Here is a 25,047-nt window from a genome sequence, read left to right as displayed (position 1 = left end):
GGAATGGAGGGGAGTGGAGTGGAGGGGAGTGGAGTGGAGTAGAGTGGAGGAGAGTGGAAGGGAGTTGAGTGGATGGGAATGGAGTGCAGTGGAGTGCAGTGGAAAGGAATGGAATGGAATGGAATGGAATTGAATGGAAAGGAATGGAATGGAATCGAATCGAATCGAATGGAAAGCAATGGAATGAAATGGAATACAGTGCATTGCAATGGAGAATTGACTTGTAATGTGAGCTGAGATTGTGCCACTGCACTCCATCCTGGGGCACACAGAGATATCCTGTCGAAACAAAGAAGTGGAATGCGAGGGAGTGAAATGGAATGGAATGGAATGGAATGGAATGCAGGGGAGTGCAGTGGATTGGAGTGGAGTGCAATGGATTCGAATGGAACGGGATGGAGTGGAATGGAATGGAGTGGAGTATAGTGGAGTAGAGTGAAATAGAATGACATGGTATGGGATGGAATGGAATGCAATGGAATTTTGAAAGGAAATGTGAGCTGAGTTTGTCTCACTGCACTCCAGCCTTTGTGACAGATTGAGATAAAATGGAAAGAAAGGAATGGAATGGAATGGACTGGAATGGAATGGCGTGGAGTGTAGTTGAGTGGAGTAGAGTGGAGTGGATTGGAGTGATGTAGAATAGAGTGGACTGGAGTGGAATGGAAAGGAATGGAGTGGAATGGAATGGAATTGAGTGGAATGGAAACTAGTGGAGTGGAGTGGAGTGGAGAGGAATACAGTGGAGTGGAATGGAATGGAATGGAGTGGAGTGTAGCGGAGTGGAGTGGAGTGTAGCAGAGTGGAGTGGAATGAAGTGGAGTGCAATGGATTCTAATGGAATGGGATGGAGTGGAATGGAATGGAGTGGAGTGGAGTGGAGAGGAGTGAAATAAAATGGCATGGAATGGGATGGAATGGAATGCAATGCAATGGTGCAAAGAAAAGTGAACTGAGATTGTCTCACTGCACTCCAGCCTTTGTGACAGAGTGAGATCATATGGAAAGAAAGGAATGGAATGGAATGGATTTGAATGGAACGGAGTGGAATGGAGTGGAGTGGAGTGGAGTGAAATGGTGTGGAGTGGAATGGAATGGAATGGATTGGAAGGGAATGGAATGGAATGGAGTGGAGTGGATAGGATTAGAGTGGAGTGGAATGGAGTGGAATGGAGTGGAGTGAAGAGGAGTGGAGTGGACTGGAGAGAAGTGGAGAGGGTTGTAACTGAGTGGACTGGAGTGGAATCGTATGAAATGGAGTGGAGTAGAATGGAATGGAGTGGAATGGAATGGAATGGAGTGAAATGGAGTGGAGTGGAGTGGAATGGAGTGGAGTGGAATTGAATGGAGTGGAGTGGAATGGAGTGGAGTGCAGTGGAGTGGAATGGAGTCAAAAGAAAGGCATGGAATGGGATGGAATTGAATGCAATGGAATGGTGAAAAGAAACGTGAGCTGAAATTGTGCCAATGCATTCAAGCCTTTGAGAAAGATTATGATCCTATGCGAAGAAAGGAACGGATTGGAATGGAGTGTAATGAAATGGAGTACAGTGGAGTGGAGTGTATTGGAGTGGAGTGGAGTGTACTGGAGTGGAGTGGAATGGAATGGAATGGACTGGAAGGGAATGGAATGGAATGGAGTGGAGTGGAGCGAATTGGAGTGGAGTGGAATGGAGTGGAATGGAATAGAATGGAATGGAGTGGAGTGGAGTAGAGTGGAGTGGAGAGAAGTGGAGTGGGGTGTAATGAAGTGGACTGGAGTTGAATGGAATGGAATGGAGTGGAATGGAATGGAATGGAGTGAAATGGAGTTCAGTTTAGTGGAATGGAGTGGAGTGGAATGGAATGGAGTGAAGTGGAGGGGAGTTGTGTGGAGTGGAGCGGAATAGAATGGAATGGAATGGAGTGGAGCAGAATAGAGTGGACTGGAGCGGAGTGGAATGGAATGGAATGGAATGGAGTGGAGTGGAATGGAGTGGAGTGGTATGGATTCGAATGGAATGGGATGGAGTGGAACGGAGTGGAGTGGATTGGAGTGAAGGGGATTGAAATAGAATGGCTTGGAATCGTTTAGAATGGAATGCAATGGAAAGGTGAAAAGAAATGTGAACTGAGATTGTGCCACTGCACACCAGCTTTTGTGACAGAGTGAGACCCTATGGAAAGAAAGCAATGGAATGGAATGGAGTGGAATGGAATGGGATATAGTGGAGTGGAGTGACGTGCAGTGGAATGGAGTGGAGAGGAATGGAATGGAATGGATTGGCAAGGAACGGAATGGAATGGAGTGGAGCGGATTGGAGTGGAGTGGACGGGACTGGAGTTTCATGGAATGGTATACAGTGGAAAGGAAAGAAATGGAGTGGAATGGAATGGAAAGGAGTGGAATGGAGGGGAATGGAGTGGAATGGGGTGGAAAGGAGTGGAATGGAGTGGAGTGGAGTGGAACGGATTTTAGTGGAGGGAAATGGAAAGGAATGGAATGTGGTGAAGTGGAATGGAGTACAGTGGAGGGGAGTGGAGTGGAGAGTTATGGAATGGAGTGGAGTGGAATCAAATGGAATGGATGGGAATGGAGTGGAGTGGAATGGAGAGGATTGGACTGGAATGGAGTGGAATGTAAAGCAGTGTAGTGGACTGGAGTGGAGTGGAATGGAATGGAGTGGATTAGAATGGAGTGGAATGGATTGGAGTGGAGTGGAGTGGAACGGAATGGAATGGAATAGAATGTGGTGGAAAGGAGAGGAGTGGAATGGAATAGAGTGTAGTGGAACGAAATGGAGTGTAGTGTAGTGGCATGAATTGGATTGGAGTGGAGAGGAATGGAGTGGAATGGAATGGAGTGGAGTGGAGTGGAGTGAAATAGAACGGAATGGAATGAAATGGAATGGAATGGAATAGAGTGGAATGGAATGGAGTGGAGTGGAGTGTAATGGACTGGCGTTTATTGGAGTGGAGTTGAAAGGAATGGAGTATGGTGTAATGGAGGGGTGTGGAGTGGAGTGGAGAAAGTGGAGTGGAATGGAGTGGACCAGAATACAGTGCAGCTCAAGGGAGTGGAGTGGAATATTGTCGCATGGAATGGAGTGGAATGGAAAGAATGGAGCGGAGTGGATAGGAATGGAATGGAATGGAGTGGAGTGGAGTGCAGTCGAGTGGAGTGGAATGCAGTGGAGTGGAGAGTACTGGGAGGGAGTGGAATGGAATGGAATGGAGTGCAATGGAATGAAATGGAAGGAAGTGGAGTGGGGTGGAATAGAGTGAAGTGGAGTGGAATGGAGAGGAGTGGAGTGGAATGGAATGGAATGGAATGCACTGCAGCAGAATGAAGTGGAGTGGAGTAAAGTGGAATGGAATGGAATGGCGTTGAGTGGAGTGGAGTGGAGAGGAATGGAATGGAATGGCGTTGAGTGGAGTGGAGTGGAGAGGAATGGAATGGAGTGGAATGGAATGGAGTGGAATGGAAAGAGATGGAATGGAATGGAATAGAATGGAATGGAATGGAGTGGAATGGAATGGAGAGAATTGGAGTAGAATGGAGTGGAGTGGAGGGGAGTGGAATGGAGTGGTTTGGAGTGGAGGCGAATTGAATCGAATGGAGATGAATGGAGTGGAGTGGAATGGAGTGGAGTGGAGTGGACAGGAGTGAAGTGGAACGGAAGGGAGTGAAATGGAGAGTAGTGGAGTGGCATGGAATGTCGTGGAATGGAATGGAGGGTAATGGAGTGGATTGGAATGAAATAGGGCGGAATGGAATGGAGTGGAATTGAATGGAGTGGAATGGAATGGAATGGAGAGAACTGGAGTGGAATGGAGTGTAGTGGAGAGGAAAGGAATGGCTTGCAATGGAGTGGAGTGGGATGGATTGGAGTGTACTGGAATGAACTGGAGTGGAGTGGAGTGGTGTGGAGTGGAGTGAAGTGGAATGGAATGGAATTGAATGGAATGGAACAGTGTGAAATGGACAGGAGTGGAGTAAAATGGAGTGGAATGGAATGGAATGGAGTGGAGTGGAATAGAATGGAATGGAGAGGTGTAGAATGGAGTGGAATATGACGGAGTATAATGGAGTGGAATGGAGTGGAGAGTAATAGAGTGGAATGGAGTTGGGCGGTGTGGAGTGGAATGAAGTGCAATGGACTGGAATGGAGTGGAATTTAATGAAATGGAGTGGAATGGAATGGAATGGAGTGGATTGGAATAGAGTGGAATGTAGTAGAGTGTAATGGAGTGGAATGGAGTGGAGGGTAATGGAGTGTAATGGAGTGGAGTAGTGTTGAGTGGAAAGCAGTGGAATGGAATGGAATGGAGTGGAATTTAACGAAATGGTATGAAACTGATTGGAATGGAGTGGAGTGGAGTGGAATGGACTGGAGTGCAGTGGATTGGTGTGAAGTGGAATGGAATGAAGTGGAATGGAGTGGCATGGAATGGAATGGAATGGAGTGGAGTGTAATGGAGTGCAGTGGAATGGAGTGGCATGGAGTTGAGTGGAAGGAAGTGGAATGGAGTGCAGTGGAATGGAATGGAATAGGGTGGAGTGACGTAGAGTGGAGTGGACTGGAATGGAGTGGAATGGAGTGGAATGGAGTGGAATGTAATGGAATGGAATGGAATGGAGTGGAGTGGAGTGGAATGGAGTGAAGTGGAATGGAATGGAATGGAACAGAATGGAAAGGGGTGTAGTTGAATGGAGTGGAGTGGAGTGGAATGCAATGGAATGGATTGGAATGGAGTAATTTGGAGTGGAGTGGAATTTAGTGGAGTGGAGTGGACAGGAGTGAAGTGGAATGGAAGGGAGTGAAATGCAGAGTAGTGGAGTGGCATGGAATGTCGTGGAATGGAGTGGAGTGTAATGGATTGGATTGGAATGAAATGGGGCGGAATGGAATGGAGCGGACTTGAATGGAGTGGAATGGAATGGAATGGAGAGAACTGGAGTGGAACGGAGTAGAGTGGAGAGGAAAGGAATAGCATGCAATGGAGTGGAATGGCATGGATTGGAGGGAAGTGGAATGAAATGGAGTGGAGTGGAGTGATGTGGAGTGGAATGGAGTGGAATGGAGTGGAATGTAATGGAATTGAATGGAATGGAATAGTGTGAAATGGACTACAGTGGAGTAGAATGGAGTGGAATGGAATGGAATGGAGTGTAGTGTAGTGGAATAGAATGGAATGGAGAGGTGTAGAATGGAGTGGAATGTAATAGAGTGTAACGGAGTGGAATGGAGTGGAGTGTAATAGAGTGGAATTTAGTTGGTGTGGAGTGGAATGAAGTGCAATGGACTTGAATGGAGTGGAATTTAATGAAACGGAGTGGAATGGAATGGAATGGAATGGAATTGAGTGGATTGGAATGTAGTGGAATGTAGTAGAGTGTAATGGAGTGGAATGGCGTGGAGTGGAATGGAGTGTAATGGAGTGGAGTAGTGTTCAGTGGAAAGCAGTGGAATGGAATGGAATGGAGTGGAATTTAACGAAATGGTATGCAATTGATTGGAATGGATTGGAGTGGAGTGGAATGGACTGGAGTGGAGTGGATTGGTGTGAAGTGGAACGGAATGGAGTAGAGTGGCATGGAATGGAATGGAATGGAATGCAGTGGAGTGTAATGGAGTGCAGTGGAATGGAGTGGAGTGGAGTTGAGTGGAAGGACGTGGAATGGAGTGCAGTGGAATGGAATGGAGTGGAGTGGAGTGGAGTAGAGTGGAGTGGACTGGAATGGAGTGGAATGGAATGGAATGGAGTGGAATGGAATGGAATGGAGTGGAATGGAATGGAGTGGAATGGAGTGGAATGGAGTGTAGTGGACTGGAATGGAATGAAGGGGAATGGAATGGAATGGAACGGAATGGAAAGGAGTGTAGTTGAAAGGAGTGGAGTTGAGTGGAATGCAATGGAATGGATTGGAATGGAGTAATTTGGAGTGGAGTGGAATGGAATGTTATGGAGTGGAGTTTAATGGAGTGCAGTGGTGTAGAATGTAATGCTGTGGAATGGAATGGAGTGGGTTGGAGTTGATTGGAGTGGAATGGAGTGTACTGGAATGGAGCAGAAAGGAATGGAGTGGAATGAAATGTAATGAAGTGGAGGGGAATGGAGTGGAGTAGAGTGGAGTGCAATGGAATGGAATTGAATGGAATGGAGTAGAATATTGAGCAGTGGATGGAGAGGATTCGAATGCTGTGGAGTATAGTTGAATGGACTGGATTGGTTTGGAGTGGAGTGATGTGGAGTGGAGTGGAATTGAGAGGAATGGAATGGAATGGAATGGAGTGGCGATGAACGGAGTGGAGTGGAATGGAGCGGAGTTCTGTGCAATGGAATGGGATGGAATGGAGCAGAATGAACTGGAGTGAAATGGATTGGAGTGGAGTGGAATGGAACGGAGTGGATTGGAGTGGCATGGAATTGAATGGAATGGAATGGAGTGGAGTGGAGTGGCATGTAATTGAATTGAATGTAATGGAGTGGAGTGGAATGGAGAGGAATGCAATGGAATGGAATGGATTGGAATGGATTGGAGAGGAGTGGAGTGGAATGGAATCAAGTAGAGTGGGCTGAAGTGGAATGGAATGGAATGAATTGGAATGGAGTGGAGTGAAGTGGAAGGGGGTGTAGTGGAATGGAGAGGAATGGAATGGAGTGGAATTGAGTTTAATGGAGTGGAGTGGAGTAGAATGGAGTGAAATGGAATGGAGTGAAATGGAGTTTAATGGAGTGGAGTGGAGTAGAATGGAGTGAAATGGAATGGAATTGAATGGAATGGAATGGAGTGGAATGTTGAGGAGTGGAGTGGAGTGCAGTGGAGCAGACTTGAATGGAGTGGATTGTAGGGGAGTGGACAGAGGTGGAGTGGAGTGGAATGGAAAGGAATGGATTGGAACGGAATGAAGTGGAGTGGAGAGGGTTGAAGTGGATTTCAGTGGTATGGAGCAGAATATAATGGGATGCAGAGGAATGGTGTAGAGTGGAGTGCAGTGGAGTGCAGAGGATTGTAATGGAGTGGAATGGAATCGGATGTAATGGAATGTAGTGGCATGGAGTGGAGTGGAGTGGAACGAAGTGGAATTGAATGGAATTCAATGGAATGGCTTGTAATGGAATGGAATGGAACGGAATGGAGTGAAGTGGAGTGAAATGGAGTGGAATGGAGTGGAGTGGAGTGGAGTGAAATGGAATCGAATGGTGTGGAGTTGAATGGAATGGAATGGAATGGAGTGGGATGGAGTGGAGTGGAGTGGATTGAAGTGGAGTGGAGTGGACTGGAATGGAATGCAGCAGAATGGAACCAAATGGAGTGGAATGGAATGGAATGGCTTCCAAAGGAGTGGAGTGGAGTTTAGTGGAGTGGAATGGAGTGCAATGGAACGAAATGGAATGGAATGGAGAAGAGTGGAGTGGAATGGAGTGGAGTTGAGTGGAATGGGATGGAGTGGTGTGGACAGGAATGGAATGGAATAGATTGGAGTGGAATGGGATGGAAGGGAGTGGAGGGGAGTGAAGTAGAATGCAGTGGAATGGAGTGCAGTGGAGAGGAATGCAGTGGAATGGAATGGAGTGGAGTGGATTGGAATGGAAAGGAGTGGAATGGAATGGAATGGAATTGAGAGAAGTGGAGTACAATGGAGAGGAGTAGAGTGGAATGGAATGGAGTGGAGGGAATGCAATGGAAAGGTATAGAGAGAAGTGGAGTGGAATGGAGAGGAGTGGAGTGGATTGCGGTGGGATGGAGAGGAATGGAGTGGAGTGTAATGGAATGGAATGGAGTGGAGTGGAGTGGAGTGGAATGGAGTGGATTCGGGTGGAATGTAATGGAATGGAATGGAGCTGAAGAGATTGGAGTGGAATGGAGTGGAATGGATTGAAGTGTAATGGAGTGGAGTGGAGTGGAATTGAATGGAATTGAAAGGAATTGATTCGAGTGAAATGGAGTGGAATGGAGAGTAGTGTAGTGGAGTGGAATGTAACGGAGTGGAATGGAATGGAATGGAATGCAATGGAATGGAATAGAATGGTTGCTGAGATTGTGCCACTGTGCTCCAGGCCATGTGACAGAGTGAGATACTCTCAGTAGAAAGGAATGGAAGAGAATGCAATGGACGGAAATGGAATGGAATTGAGTGGAGTGGAGTGGAGTGGACTGGAATGAAGTGGAGTGGAGTTGAATGGAGTGGAATGGAGAGGAATGAAATGGGATGGAATTGAATAGAATGATGTGGAGTGGGGTTGGGTGGAGTGGAGTGCTGTGGAAAAGAGTGGAATGGAATGGAATGGAGTGGAATGGAGAGGAGTAGAGTGCACTGGAGTAGAGAGGAGTGGAATGCAGTGGACTGGAATAGGATGTATTGGAATGAAGTGGAGTGGAGTGAAGTGGATTGGAACGGAGTGTAATGGAATGGAATTGAATGGAATGGAATGGAATGGAGTGGAATTGAATAGAATGGAATGTACCGGCATGGAATGGAGTGGAAAGGAGTGGAATGGAATGGAGTGGAGTGGAGAGGAACGGAGTGGAATGGAATGGAGTAGAGAAGAAGGGAGTGGAATTGAATGAAGTGGAATAGAGTGAAGTGGAGTGGAGTGGAGTCGAGTGGAATGGAATGGAATGGAGTGGAGTGGAGTGGAGTGGAATGGAATGGAATGGTATGGAGTGGAGTGGAGTGGAATGGAACGCAACTGAATTGAAAGGAATGGAATGGAGAGGAGAGGAACCGAGTGGAGGTAGTAGAATGTGGTGGAATGGAGTGGAATGCAGTGGAGTGGAGTGGAGTGGAATGAATTGGAGTCTACTGGAATGGAGTGGAATGGAATGGAGTGGAAGGGAATGGAATGTAATGGAGAGGAATGGAATGGAATGGAATGGAGAGAAGTGGAGTAGAAGGGAGAGGAGGGAAGTGGAATGTACTGGAGAGGAGTGGAATGGAAAGGAAAGAATGGAAATGACTGTAGTGGAATGTATTGGAGTGGAGTGGGGTGAAGTGGAATCGAAGGGACTGGAGAGCAGTGGAGTGGCATGGAATCGAATGGAATGGAATGGAGTGGAGTGGAATGGACTGGCGTGGAATGGAGTGGAATTGAGTGGAATGCAGAGGAGTGGAATGTAAGGGAGTGGAGTGGAGTGGACTGTAGTGGAGTGGAGTGATGTGGAGTGGACTGGAATGGAGTAGAATGGAATGGAATGAAGTGGAATGGAATGGAATGGAATGGAATGGAATGGAATCGAATGGAGTGGAATGGAATGGAGTGGAATGGAAAGGAATGGAGTGCAATGGAATGGACTGGAGTGGAGTTGAGAGGAATGGAGTTGAGTGGAGTGGAGTGGAATGCAATGGAATGGAATGGACTGCAGTGGAATGGTGTGGAGTGGAGAGGAGTGGAATGGAATGGAGTGGAGCGGAGTGAAGTGGAGTGGATTGGCGTGGAATGATAGGAATTGAATGGAATGGAGTGGAGACGAATGGAGAGGAGTCGGGTGGAATGGACTGCAATGGAAAGGAATTGAGGTCAGTGGAGTGGAATGGAGGGGGTGGAGTGCAATGGAGTTGAATGGAATGGAATGTACTGGAGTGGAGTGGAATGGAGTGAATTGTAATGGAATAGAGTGGAATGGAATGGAATGCAGTGGAATGGAATAGAATGGAAAGGAGTGGAGAGGAGTGGAATGGAGAGGATTGGAGAGAAACAGAGTGGAGTGGAGGGGAAAGGAAGGGAATGGAATGTAATGGAGTGGAGTGGAAGGGAGTGGATTGGAATGGAGTAGAGTGGAATGGAATGGAAAGGAGTGGAATGGAATAAAGAGGAGTGGAATGGAGTGGATTGTAGAGGAATGGAGTGGAGTGGAGGGGAATGGAATGGAATGAAACGGAGTGGAAGGGAATGGAGTGGAGTGGAATGGAGTGTAGAGGTGTGGAGTGGAGTAGAATGGAGTGGAGAGGAGTGGAGTTGAGTTCTGTGGAGTGGGGTGGAATTGAATGGAGTGGAGTGGAGGGGAGTGCAGTGGAATGGAATGTTGTAGAGTGGAATGGAGTGGAATGGAATGTAGTGGAGTGGAATGGAGTGGAGTGGAGTCGAATGGAGGGAATGGAAGGGAGTGGAATGGAGTGGAATGAAATGGGAATGCGTGGAGTGGAATGGATTCGAGTGGAGTGGAGTGGAGTGAAGTGGAATGAAATTGAGTGGAGTGGAGAGGACTGGCATGGAATGGAATAGAATGGAATGGAACGGATTGGAGTGGAATGGAGTGGACTCGAATGGAGTGACATGGAATAGATTGTAATTGAATGGAGTGGAATGGAATGGAAGGGAATGGAGTGGAGTGGAGTGGACCAGAATGGAGTAGAATGGAATGGAATGGAGTGGAATGGAAAGGAATGGAATGGAATGGATTGGAGTTGAGTGGAATGGACTGGAGGGGAGTGGAAGGGAGTGGAGTGGAGTGGTATGTAATGGCATGGAATGGAATGGAGTTCAGTGAAATGGGGAGTAGTGGAATGGAGTGGAATGGAATGGAATGGAGTGAAGTGGAGTGGATTGGAGAGGAATGGAGTGGAATGGAATGGAATGGAGTGAAGTGGAGTGGATTGGAGAGGAAGGGAGTGGAATGGAATGGAATTGAGTATAGAGGAAGAGAGAGGAGTGGGGTGGAATGGAGTGGAGAGGAGTGGAGTGAAGTGGAGTGGAAGCCAATGGAATGGAGTTGAATGCACTGGAATGGAATGGAGTGGAATGGAATGGAATGGAGTGGAGTGGAGTGGAGTGGAATGGAGTGTAATGGACTGCAATTGAGTGGAATGGAGAGGAATGGAGTTGAGTCAATACAATGAAATGGTTTGGAGTGGAGAGGAGTTGAGTGGAATGGAATGAAGTGGAGTGGAGTGGAGTGGAGTGGAATGTAGTGGAATAGAGTGGAATGGAATGGAGTGTAATGGAGTGGAGTGGAGTAGAGTAAAGTGGAGTGGAATGGAATGGAATTGAATGGAAAGGATTGGAGTGGAATGATGAGGAGTGGAGTGGAGTGCAGTGGAGTAGAATTGAATGGAGTGGATTGGAGTGGAGTGGAGTGAAGTGGAGAGGAGAAGAATGGAGAGGAATGGAATGGAATGGAATGGAATGGAATGAAGTGGAGTGGAGTGGGATGAAGTGGATTGCAGTGGAATGGAGTGGAATGGAATGGCACGGAGTGCAATGGTGTGGACTGTACTGCAGTGGAGTGGAGTGGATTGTAATGGAGAGGAATGGAATCGGATGTAATGGAATGTAGTGGTGTGGAGTGGAGTGGAGTGGAACAGAGTGGAATGGAATGGAATTGATTGGAATGGAATGGAATGGCATAAAATGAAATTGAATGGAATGGAATGGAGTGGAGTTGAGTGAAATGGAGTGGAATAGAGTGGAGTGGATTGGTGTGGAATGGGATGGAGTGGAGTGGAATGGAGTGAAATGGAATGGATTAGAGTGGAATGGAATGGAATGGAGTAGAGTGCAGTGGAGTGGAGTAGAATGCAGTGGAAGAGAATGCAGTGGAATGGAATGGAGTGGAGTGGAGTTGATTGGAAAGGAAAGGAGTGGAATGGAATGCAATGGAAATGAGAGAAGTGGAGTAGAATGGAATGGAGCAGAGTAGAATGGAATGGAGTGGCGTGGAATGCAATGGAACGGTATGGAAGAAAGTGAAGTGGAATGTAGACGAGTGGGGTGGAGTGGAGTGGAGTGGAGTTGAATGGAATGGAGTGGAGTTGAGTGGAGTAGAATGTAATGTAATGGAGTGGAGTGGAGTGAAATGGAGTGGATTGGTGTGGAATTCAGTGGAATGGAATGGAGTGTAAGGGATTGGATTTGAATGGAGTGGAATGGAATGGAGTGAAGAGTAATGGAGTGGAATGGAGTGGAATTGAATGGAATTGAAAGGAATTGAATGGAGTGAAATGGAGTGGAATGGAGTGGAGTGGAGTGGAATGGAATGGAGTGGGATGGAGTGGGATGGATTGCAATGGAATGGAATGGAATGCAATGGAGTGGAATGGAATGGTAGCTGAAATTGTGCCACTGTGCTCCAGGCTGTGCGACAGAGTGAGATACTCTAGAAAGAAAAGATTGGAATGGAATTAAATGGAGGAAATGGAATTGAATGGAGTGGACTGGAGTGACCTGTATTGGAATGAAGTGGAGTGGAGTTTAATGGAGTGTAAGGGAGAGGAATGGAATGGGAAGGAATAGAATGGAATGAAGTGAAGTAGAGTTGGGTGGAGAGGAGTGAATTGGAATGGAGTGTAATGGAATGGAATGGAGTGGGACGGAGAGGAGTGGAGTGCAGTGGAGGAGAGGAGTGGAATGGAGTGGACTGGAATCGGATGTAATGGAATGAAGTGGAATGGAGTGGGGTGGATTGGAACGGAGTGTAATGGAATGGAATTGAGTGAAATGGAATGGAATGGAGTGGAATTGAATGGAATGGAATGTACCCGAGTGTAAGGGAGTGGAATGGAGTGGAATGGAATGGAGTGGAGTGGAGAGAAATGGAGTGGAATGGAATGGAGTTGAGAGTAAGGTAGTGGAATGGAATGGAGTTGAGAGTAAGGTAGTGGAATGGAATGGAGTGAAATGGAGTTAAGTGGAGTGGAATGGAGTGAAGTGGAGTGGAATGGAATGGATTGGAATGGAATGAAGTGGAACGGAATGGAATGGAGTGGAGAGGAATGGAATGAAATGGTATGCAGTGCTGTGGAGTGGAGTGGACTGGAACCTAATGGAGTGGAGTAGAGTGGAGTGGAACAGAATGGAACTGAATCGAATGGAATGGAATGGAGAGAAGAGGAATGCAGTGGAGTGGAGTAGAATGGAGTGGAATGGAGTGGAATGGAGGGGAGTGGACTGCAGTGAAATGGAGTGGAATGCACTGGAATGGAGTCGATTGGAATGGAATGGAGTGGAAAGGAATGGAATAGAATGATGTGAAATAGAATGGAATGTAATGGAGAGAAGTGGAGTAGAATGGAGAGGAGGGGAGTGGAATGTATTGAAGTGGAGTGGAATGAAATGGAATGGAATGGAAGGGAATTGAGTGGAGTGGAATGGAGTTTAATGCAGTGAAGTGGAATCCAATGGACTGGAGTGGAGTGGAGTGGCATGGAATCGAATGGAACGGAATGGAATGGAGTGGAATGGAGTGGAGTGGAATGGAATGAAGTGGAATGGAGTGGAATTGAATGTAATGGAGTGCAGTGGAACAGAAGGGAATAGAGTGGAGTGGAGTGGACTGGACTGGACTGGAGTAGAATGGATTGGAGTGGACTGGAATGTAATGCAATGGAATGGAATGGAAGGGAATGGAGTGGAGTTTAGTGGAATGTAGTGGAGTGGAGTGGAATGGAGTGGAGTAGAGTGGAATGGAATGAAATGGAATGGAATGGAGTGGAGTGGAATGGAATGGAATGGAGTGCAGTGGAATGGAGTGCAGTGGAGTGGAATAGTATGGAGTGAGGCGGAGTGAAGTGAAGTGGATTGGCGTGTAATGGTATGGAATTGAATGGAAAGGAGTGGAGACGAATGTAGGGGACTGGGGAGGAATGGAGTTTAATGGAATGGAATGAAGTGGATTTGATTGGAATAGAGTGGGGTAGAGTGGAATGGAGTTGAATGGAATGGATTGTAATGCAGTGGAGTGGAATTGAGTTGATTGGAATGGAGTAGAGTGGAATGGAATGGAATGGAATGGAATAGAATGAAATGGAGTGGAGAGGTGTGGAATGGAGTGGACTGGAGTGTAATGGAGTCGAGAGCAGGGGAATGGAATTGAAAACAATGGAATGGAGTGCAGTGGAGAGGAATGGAAGGGAAGGGAATGGAATGGAATGCAGTGGAGTGGTGTGGAGTGGGGTGGAATGGAATGGAGTGGAGCGGAGTGAAGGGGAGTGGATTGGAGTGGAATGAAATGGAATGGAGTTTAGAGGAATGGAGAGGAGTGGTTTGGAATTGTGTTTAATGGAATGGAATGGAGTGGAGTGAAGTGGAATGGAGTGGGGTGGAGTGGAATGGAGTTGAATGGAATGGAATTTAATGGAGTGCAGTGGAATGAAGTAGGTTTGAATGGAGTAGAGTGGAAAGGAATGGAATGGAGTGGAGTGAAACAGAATGGAGTGAAGTGGAGAGGAGTGGAATGGAGTGAATTTGAGTGGAATGGACTGGAGTGGAAAGGAATGGAACGGAATGTAATGGAGTGGAGTGGAATGGAGTGGAGTGGAATGGTGTGGAGTGGAGTTGAATGGAATGGAGGGAAGTGGAGTTGAGTTGTGAGGAGTGGAGTGGAATTCAATGGAGTGGAGTGTAGGGGAGAGTAGTAGAATGGAGAGCAATGGAATGGAAAGGAGTAGAATGGAATGGAATGGAGTAGAAAGGAATGGAATGGAATAGAGTAGAGTGGAGTGGAATGGAGTGGAGTGGAGATGAATGGGATGGAGAGGATTGGAATGGAAGGGAATGGAATGGATTGGAGAGTCATGGAATGGAATGGAGTGGAGTGGAGTGGAGTAGAATGCAGTAGAATGGAATGGAGTGGAGTGGAGTGGAATGGATTGGAATGGAAAGGATTGGAATGGAATGGAATGGAATTGAGAGAATTGGAGTAGAATGGAGAGTATTAGAGTGCAGTGGAATGGAGTGGAGTGGAATGCAAAGGAATGGTAAGGAGAGAAATGGAGTGGAATGGAGAAGAGTGGAGTGGAGTGGAGTGGAATGGAATGGTGTGGAGTGGAGTGGAGTGTAATGGAATGGAATAGAGTGGAGTGGAGTGGAGTGTAATGGAATGGAATAGAGTGGAGTGGAGTGAAATGGAATCGAGTGGATTGGGGAGGAATGGAGTGGAATGCAATGGAGCAGAAGGGACTGGAGTGGAATGGAGTGGAGTGGAGTGGAGTGTAATGGAGTGGAGTGGAGTGGAATTGAATGGAATTGAAAATAATTGAATGGAGTGAAATGGAGTGGAATGGAGTGAAGTGGAGTGTATTGGAATGGAATGGAGTGGGATACAGTGTAATGGAATGGAATGGAATGCAATGGAATGGAATGGAATCATAGCTGAGATTGTGCCACTGTGCTCCAAGCTGTGCAACAGAGTGAGATACTCTAGAAACAAAGGAATGGAATGGAATGCAATGGAAGAAAATGGAATGGAATGGAGTGGAGTGGGGTGGAGTGTATTGGAATGAAGTGGAGTGGAGTTTAATGCAGTGGAATGGAAAGGAATGGAATGGGATGGAATAGAATGGAATGAAGTGGAGTGGAGTTGGGTAGAGTGGAGTGCAGTGAAATGGAGTGTAATGGAAAGGAATGGAGTGGAATGGAGAGGAGTGGAGTGCAGTGGAGTAGAGTGGAGTAGAATGGAGTGGACTGGAGTCGAGTGTAATGGAATGAAGTGGAGTGGAATGGAGTGGATTTTAACGCAGTGTAATGGAATGGAATTGAATGAAATGGAATGGAATGGAGTGGAATTGAATAGAATGGAATGTACCAGAGTGTAATGGAGTGGAATGGAGAGGAATGGAATGGAGAGGAGTGGAGAGAAATGGAGTGGAATGGAAGGGGGTGGAGATGAAGGGAGTGGAATGGAATGGAGTGAAATGGAGTGAAGTGGAGTGGAATGGAGTGAGGTGGAGTGGAATGGAATGGATTGGAATGGAATGGAGTGGAATGGAATGGAGTGAAATGGAGTGAAGTGGAGTGGAATGGAGTGAGGTGGAGTGGAAGGGAATGGATTGGAATGGAATGGAGTGGAATGGAATGGAATGGAGTGGAGTGGAATGGAATGGAATGGCATGGAAGGGAGTGGATTGGAGTGGAGTAGAACGGAATGGAGTGGAGTGGAGTGGAATGAAATGGAATTGAATCCAATGGAATGGAATGGAGAGGAGAGGAATGCAGTGGAATGGAGTAGAATGGAGTGGAATGGACTGGAATGGAGTGGAGTGCAGTGGAGTGGAATGGAATAGAGTGGAATGGAATAGAGTGGAGTGAAATGGAGTGGAATGGAGGGGAAAGGAATGCAGTGGAATGGAATGGAGTGGAGTGCAGTGGAGTGGAGTGGAATGAATGGAGTGTACTGGAATGGAGCAGAATGGATTGGAGTGCAATGTAGTGTAATGGAGTGGAGTGGAATGGAGTGGAGTGGAATGGAGTGGAGTAGATTGGAGTGCAGTGGAATGGAATGGAATGGAATGTTGAGGAGTGGTGTGGAGTGCAGTGCAGTGGAGTTGAGTTGAATTTAATAGATTGGAGGGGAGTGGAGTGAAGTGGAGTGGAGTGGAATGGAGAGGAAAGGAGTGGAATGGAATTGAATGGAATGGAGTGGAATGGATTGGAGTTGTGTGGAACGGAGTGGAATGGAATGAAGAGGAGTGGAATAGAGTGGAATGGAATGGAGTGGAATGGAATGGAGTGGAATGGAGTTGAGTGGACTGGAATGGAGTGTAGGGGAATGGAGCGGAATGGAATGGAGTGTAATGGAGTGTAATGGAGCAGAGTGGAGTAGAGTGGAGGGGAATGGAATGGAATTGAATGGAATGGATTGGAGTGGAATGTTGAGGAGTGGACTGGAGTGGAGTGGAGTGCAGAGGAGTAGAGTTGATGGAGTGGATTGGAGGGGAGTGGAGTGGAATGGAGAGGATTGGAATGGAATGGAATGAAGTGGAGTGGAGTGGGTTGAAGAGGATTGCATTGGAATGGAGGGGAATGGAATGGGACAGAGTAGAATAGTGTGGAGTGGAGTGCAGAAGAGTGGAGAGCATTGAAATGGAGTGCAATGGAATCGAATGTAATGGAATGTAGTGGAGGGGAGTGGAGTGGAGTGGAATGAAGTGGTATGGAATGGAATTCAATGGAATCGAATGGAATGGACTGAAATGGAATGGAATGGAAAGGAGTGGACTGGAGTGGAATGGAATGGAATGGAATGGAGTGGAGTGGTATGGAATGGAAGGGAATGGAGTGGAGTGGAGTGGAGTGGATTGAAGTGAAGTGGAGTGGAATGGAATTGAATGCAGTGGAATGGAAAGAAATGGAGTGCAATGGAAAGGAATGGCATGCAATGGAGTGAAGTGGAATGGAGTGGAGTGGAATGGAGTGCAATGAAATGGAAAGGAATGGAATGGAATGGAGTAGAGTGGAGTGGAATGGAGTGGAGTGGAATGGAGTGGAGTGGAGTGGAATGGGATAGAGTGGAGTGGAATGGAATGCAATGGAATAGATTGGAGTGGAATGGAGTGGAATGCAGTGGAGTGGAGAGGAGAAGAATGCAGTGGAATTGAATGCAGTGGAATGGAATGGAGTGGAGGTGAGTTTAGTGGATTGGAATGGAATGGAGCTGAATGGAATGGACTACAATTGAGAGATGTGGAGTAGAAAGGAGAGGAATAGAGTGGAATGGAATGGAGTGGAGTGGAATGCAATGGAATGGAATGGAGAGAAGTGGAGTGGAATGGAGAGGATTGGAGTGGAGTGGATTGGAATGGAGTGGAGAGGAGTGGAGTGGACTGTAATGGAATGGAATGGAATGGAGTGGAGAGGAATGGAGTGGATTGGAGTGGAATGGAGTGGAATGGGATGGAATGGAAGGGAATGAGGTGGAATGGAGTAGAATGATGTAGAATGGAGTGAAGTGGAATGGAGTGGAGTGGACTGGAATGGAATGGAATTGAAAGGAATGGAATGGAGAGAAATGGAGTGGACTGCAAAGGAATGGAATTGAAAGGAATGGAATGGAGAGAAATGGAGTGGAATGGAGTGTAGTGGATTGGAGTGGAATGGAATGGAGTCGGATGGAGTGGAACGGAATGGAATGGTAACTGAGATTGTGCCACTGCACTCCAGTATGTGGAAAAGAGTGAGATACTATTGAAAGAAAGGAATGGAATAGAATGCAATGGTAGGAAACGGAATGGAAAGGAGTGGACTGGAGTGGAGTGTATTGCAATAAAGTAGAGTGGAGTTGAATGGAATGGAATGGGGAGGAATGGAATGGGATGGAATTGAATGGAACGATGAGGAGTGGAGTTGGGTGGAGTAGAGTGCAGTGGAATGGAGTGGAATGGAGTCAAATGGAGAGGAATGGAGTGCAGTGGTGTAGAGAGGAGTGGAATGGAGTGGACTGGAATTGGATGTATTGGAAAGAAGTGGAGTGGAGTGCAGAGGAGTGGATTGGAACGGAGTATAATGGAATGAAATTTAATGGAATGGAATGGAATAGAATGGAATTGAATAGAATGGAATGTATCGGAGTGGAATGGAGTTGAATGGAGTGGAATGGAATGGAGTGGAGTGGAGAGGAATGGAGTGGAAAGGAATGGAGGGGAGAGGAAGGGAGTGGAATTGAATGGAGTGGAATAGAGTGAAGTGGAGTGGAGTGGAGTGCAATGGAATCAAATAGAGTGGAATGGAATGGAGTGGAGTGGAATAGAATGGAATGGTATGCAGTGGAGTGGAGTGGAGTGGAACGACATGGAGTGGAGAGGAGTGGAGTGGAATTTAATGGAATTGAATCGAATGGAATGGAGAGGAGAGGAATGGAGTGGATTGGAGTAGAATGTGGTGGAATGGGGTGGAATGGAGTGGAGTGGAGTGGAGTGGAATGAAGTGGAATGCACTGGAATGGAGTAGAATGTAATGGAATGGATTGAAAGGGAATGGAATGGAATGGAGTGGAGTGGAATGGAATGGAATGGAGAGAAGTGGAGTAGAATGGAAAGGAGGGGAGTGGAATGTATGGGAGTGGAGTGGAATGGAATGGTAGGAATGGAATTGAGTGGAGTGGAATGTAGTGAAGTGGAGTGGAGTGAAGTGGAATTGAATGGAATGGAGTGGAGTGGAGTGGCATGGAATCGAATGGAATGGAATGGAGTGGAGTGGAATGGAGTGGATTGGAATGGAGTGGAATTGAATGTAATGGAGTGGAGTGGAATGGAATGGAGTGGAGTGGAGTGGAGTGGACTGGAATGGAGTAGAAGGGAATGGAGTGGAGTGGAATGACATGGAATGGAACGAAATGGAGTGGAGTTGAGAGGAATGGAGTGGAGTGGAGTGGAATGGAGTAGAGTGGAGTGGAATGGAATGGAAGGGAATGGAATGGAATGGAATCGAATGGAATGGAATGGAATGGAATGCAGTTGAATGGAGGGGAGCGGAGTGAAGTTGGATGGATTGGCATTGAATGGTATGCAATTTAATGGCTGGAGTGCAGACGAATGGAGAGGGGTGGGGTGGAATGGAGTGCAATGGAATGGAATTGAGTGCAGTGGAGTGGAATGGAGGGGTGAAGGGGAATGGAGTTGAATCGAATGGAATGTAATGGAGTGGAGTGGAATGCAGTGGATTGGAATGGAGTAGAGTGGAATGGAATGGGTTGGAGTGGAATGGAATAGAATGGAATGGAGTGGAGAGGAGTGGAAAGGAGTGGATTGCAGTGGAATGGAGTGGAGTGGAGGTGAATGGATTGGAACGGAATGGAATGGACTACAGTGGAATGGAGTGGATTGGAATGGAGCAGAGTGGAATGGAATGGAATGGAGTGGAATGGAATAGAAAGGAATAGAGTTTAGAGGAGTGGAATGGATTGCATTGTAGTGGAATGAAGTGGAGTGGAGGGGAATGGAATGGAATGGAGTGGAGGGGAATGGAGTGGAGTGTAATAGAGGGGAATGGTGTGGATTGGAGTGGAATGGAGTGGATTGGAGTGGAGATGAGTTGTGTGGAGTGGGGTAGAATTGAATGGAGTGAAGTGGAGTGCAGTGGAGTGGAATGTGGTAGAGTGGATTGGAGTGGAATGGAAGGGAGTGGAATGCAATGGAATTGAATGGGAATGCGTGGAGTGGAATGGATTGGAGTGGAGGGGAATGGAATGAGTTGGAATGGAATTGAGTGCAGTGCAGAGAGAGGAATAGCATGGAATCGAATGGAATGGAATGGACTGGAGTGGAATGGAGTGGACCCGAGTGGGGTGGCTTATAATAGAGTGGAATTGAATGGAATGGAGGGGAGTGGAATGGAAGGGAATGGAGTGGAGTGGACTAGCATGGAGTAGAATGGAATGGAATGGAGTGGAATGGAATGGAATGGAATGTATTGGATTAGAGTGAAATGGAGTGGAGTGGAGTGGAATGGAGTGAAGTGGAGTGGTATGGAATGGAATGGAATGGAATGGAATGGAATGGAGTTCAATGGAAGGGAGTGGAGTGAAGTGGAATGGAATGGAGTGGGGCGGAGTGAAGTGGAGTGGATTGGAGTGGAATGGAGTAGAATGGAATGGAATGGAGTGGAGAGGAATGGAGAGGAGCTGGGTGGAATGGAGTGGAATGGAATGCAATGGAGTGGAGTGGAGTGGAATGGAGTAGGGTGGAGCGGAATGGAGGTGTATAGAATGGTATGTAATCGAGTGGAGTGGAATGGAGTGGATTGGAATGGAGTAGAGTGAAATGGAATGGAATGGAGTGGAATGGAATGGAGTGGAATGGAATAGAATGGAAGGAGTGGAGAGGAGTGGAATGGAGTGGAATGGAGTGGAATGGAGTGGATTGAAGTGGAATGGATTGGAGTGGAAGGGAATGGAATGGAATGGAATGGAGTGGATTGGAATGGAGTGGAGTGGAATCTAGTGGAGTGGTGTAGGGTGGATTGGAATGGAATGGAGTGGAGTGCAGTTGAATTGTGTGGAGTGGAGTGGAATCAAATGGAGTGGAGTGGAGTGGAGAGTAATGCAACGGAATGGTGTGGAGTGGAGAGTAATGCAAAGGAATGGCGTGGAGTGGAATGGAGTGGAATGGAATTTAGTGGAATGGAATGGAGTGGAGTGGAATGGAATGGAGAAGAATGAAATGGAGTGTAATGGAATGCAGTGGATTGGAGTGGAGTGTAATGGATTGGAGTGGAGTGGAATGGAGTGGATTGGAATGGAGTGGAATAGAGGGGAATGCAGTGGAATGGAGTGGAGTGCAGTGGAATCTAGTGGAATGGACTGAAATGGTATGGAATGGAATTGAATGGAATGGAATTGAGTGTAGTGGAATGGACTGGAATGGATGGAAATATAATGGAATGGAGTGGAATGGAATGGTTTGGAGTGGAATGGAGTGGAATGGTATGGAAAGGACTGGAGTGCAGTTGAATGGAATGGAGTGGGGTGGAAATGAGTTTAATGGATTGGAATGGAACGGAGAGGAGCGGAGTGAAATAGATTGGAATTGATTGGAATGCAGTGGAGTGGAATGGAATAGAGTGGAATGAAATGGGGTGTAGTGGAGTGGTGTGGAGTGGAGAGGAATGGAATGAAGTGGAGTGGAATGGATTGGAATGCAATGGAATGGAGTGGAATGGAATGGAATGGAGTGGAGTGGAATGCAATGGAATGGTGTGGAGTGGAGTGGAGTGGAATGGAAAGGAATTGTGTGGAGTGGAGTGCAGTTTAATGGAATGAAATTGAATCGAAAGGAATGGAATGGAGAGGAAAGGAATGGAGTGGAGTGGAGTAGAACGAGGTCTAATGGAGTGGAATGGAGTGGAGTGGAGTGGAGTGGAATTGAGTGGAATGCACTGGAATGGAGTGGAATGTAATGGGAGGGAATGGAAGGGAATGGAATGGAATGGAATGGATTGGAAGGGAAGTTAGTGGAATGGAGCATAATGGAGTGGAATGGAATGGAGTGGAGTGGATTGGAATGGAGTGGAATGCAGTGGAATGGAGTGGAATGTAATGGAATGGAGTGAAAGGGAATGGAATAGAATGGAATGGAGAGAAGTGGAGTAGAATGGAGAGGAGGTGAGTGGAATGTATTGCAGTGGAGTGCAATGGAATGGAAAGAATGGAATTGAGTGGATTGGAATGTAGTGGATTGAAGTGGAGTGAAGTGGAATCGAATGGAGTGGAATGGAGTGGCATGAAAACGAATGGAATGGAATGGATTGGAGTGGAATGGAGTGGAGTGGAATGGAGTGGAGTGGAATGGACGGGCATGGAATGGAGAGGAATGGAATGGAATGCAGTGGAGTGGAATGGAAGGGAATGGAGTGGAGTGGAGTGGAGTTGAGTGTAGTGGAGTGGACTGGAATGGAGTAGAATGGAATGGAATGGAGTGGAATGTCATGGAATGGAATGGAGTGGACTTCAGAGGAATGGAATGGAGTGGAATGGAATGGAGTGGAGCAGAGTGAAGTGGAACGGATTGGCGTGGAATGGTATGGAATTGAATGGAATGGAGTGGAGACGAGTGTACAGGAGTGGGGTGGAATGGAATGCAATGGAATGGAATTGAGTGGAGTGGGGTGTAATGGAGGATGTGGTGTGGAATAGAGTTGAATAGAATGGAATGTAAAGGAGTGGAGTGGAAAGGAGTGGATTGGAATGGAGTAGAGTGGAATGGAATGGAATGGAGTGGGATGGAATAGAATGGAATGCAGTGCAGAGGAGAGAAATGTAGTGGATTGGAGTGCAATGGAGTCGAGTGGAAGTGAAGGGAATGCAATGTAAAGGAAGGGACAGGAGTGGAATGGAGTGTATTGGAATGGAACAGAGTGGAATAGAATGGAATGGAGTGGAATGGAGTGGAATGGAATAGAAAGGAATGGAGTGGAGAGGAGTGGAAAAGAGTGGATTGTAGTAGAATGGACTGGAGTGGAGGGGAATGGAATGGAATGGAGTGGAGGAGCATGGAGTGGAGTGGAATGGAGTGGAGAGGTGTGGAGTGGGGTTGAATGGAATGGAGTGGAGTGGAGTTGAGTTGTGTGGAGTGGGGTGGAAATGAATGGAGTGGAGTGGAGGGGAGTGCAGTGGAATGTAATGTAGTAGAGTGGAATGGAGTGGAATGGAAAGTAGTGGAGTGCAATGGAGTGGAGTGGAGTGGAATGGAGAGGAATGTAAGGGAGTGGAATGGAATGGAATGGGAATGCGTGGAGTGGAGTGGAGTGAAGTGAAGTGGAATGGAATTGAGTGTAGTGGAGAGGAGTGGCATGGCATGGAATTGAATGGAATGGAATGGATTGGAAAGGAATGGAGTGGACTCGAATGGACTGGCTTGGAATAGAGTGGAAATGAATGGAATGGAGTGGAGTGGAATGAAAGGGAATGGAGTGGAGTGGAGTGGAGTGGACTAGAATGGAGTAGAATGGAATGCAACAGAGTGGAATGGAATGGAATTGAATGGAATGGAATGGAATGGAATGGAATTTAATGGAATGGATGGGAGTTCAGTGGAATGGAGTGGAATGAAGTGGATTGGAGTGGAGTGGACTGGTATGGAATGGAATGGAATGGAGTGCAGTGGAATGGAGTGGAGTGGAGCGGAGTGGAATGGAATGTAGTAGAGCGGATTGAAGTGGAGTGGATTGGAGTGGAATGGAGTGGAATGGAATGGAATGGAGTGGAAAGGAATGGAGAGGAGTGGGATGGAAGGGAGTGGAGTAGAGTGGAGTGGACTGGAGTGAGGTGAGTGGAATGGATTTGAATGAAATGGAATGGAATAGAGTTGAGTGAAATGGAGTGGATTGGAGGGGAGTATAGTGGAATGGAATGGAATGCAGTGGGATGGAATAGAATGGAAAGGAGTGGAGAGGAGTGGAATGGAGTGGATTGAAGTGGAATGGAGTTTAGTGGAGGGGAATGGAATGGAATGGAATGGAGTGTATTGGAATGGAGTGGAGTGGAATGGAGTGGACTGGTGTGGGGTGGAGTGGAATGGAATGCAGTGGAGTGGAGTTGAGTTGTGTGGAGTGGAATTGAATGGAGTGGAGTGGAGTGGAAAGTAATGGAATGGAATGGCTTGGAGTGGAATGCTGTGGAATGGAATTTAGTGGAATGGAATGGAGTGGAGTGGAGTGTAATACAATTGAGAAGAGTGGAATGGAGTGGAATGGAATGGAGTGGATTGGAGTGGAGTGGAATGGAATGGATTGGAGTGGAGTGGAATGGAGTGGAGTGGAATGGATTGGAATGGGGGGAATTGAGTGGAATGGAGTGGAGTGGAGTGGAATGGAGTGAAATGGACTGAAATGGAGTGGAATGGTATGGAATGGAATGCAATGGAATGGAGGAGTTGAGTGTAGTGGAATGGACTAGAATGGAATGAAATATAACGAAATGGAGTGCAATGGAATGATTTGGAGTGGCATGGAATGGAATGGCATGGATTGGACTGGAGTGGAGTGTAATGGAATGGAGTGGAGTGTAAAGGAGTGGAATGGAATGGAATGGAGTGGAGTGGAATGGTGTGGAATTGATTGGAATGCACTGGAGTGGAGTGGAATGGAATGGAATGCAATGGAATGGAATGGAATGGAATGCAGTGGAGTTTAATGGAATGGAGTGGAATGGATTGCAGTGTAGTGGAGTGGAATGGACTGGAATGGAATGGAGTGGAATGGAGTGGAGTGGAGTGGAGTGGACTATAATGGAGTGTAATGTATTGGAACGGAGTGGAATGGAGAGGAATGGAGTGGAGTGGAATAGAATGGAATCGTTTGGAGTGGATTGGAATTAAGTGGAATGGAATGCAGAGGACTGGAATGGAGTGGAGTGGAGTGCGATGGAATGGAATGGCATGCAGTGGAGTGGAGTGGAATGGAGTAGAGTGGGGTGGAATGGAGTGGAATGGAATGGAGCAGAAGGGAATGGAGTGGAAAGTAGTAGAATATACTGAAGTGGAGTGGAGTGGAGTGGAGTAGAATTGAATGGAATTGAATGGAATGTAATGGATTGAAATGCAGTGGAATGGAATGTAGTGGAGTGGAGTGGAATGGAATGGAGTTTAATGGAGTGGAATGGAATGGAATGGAATGCAATGGAATGGAATGCAATGGAAGCTGAGATTGTGCCACTGTGCTACATGCTGTGTGACAGAGTGAGATAATCTCGAATGAAAGGAATGGAATGGAATGCAATGGAAGGAAATGGAATGGAATGGAGTGGACTGGAGTGGAGTGAAGTTGAATGGAGTGGAATGGAGTGTACTGGAAAGGAGTGGAGTGGAATGGAGTGGAATGGAGTGGAGTGTAATGGAGTGGAGTAGAGTGGAC

Source organism: Pongo abelii, chromosome 6, assembly GCF_028885655.2.
Source record: "Pongo abelii isolate AG06213 chromosome 6, NHGRI_mPonAbe1-v2.0_pri, whole genome shotgun sequence".
Lineage (NCBI taxonomy): Eukaryota > Metazoa > Chordata > Mammalia > Primates > Hominidae > Pongo > Pongo abelii.
The sequence above is the reverse complement of the archived record's forward strand: the minus strand, read 5'-3'. Positions refer to the sequence as shown.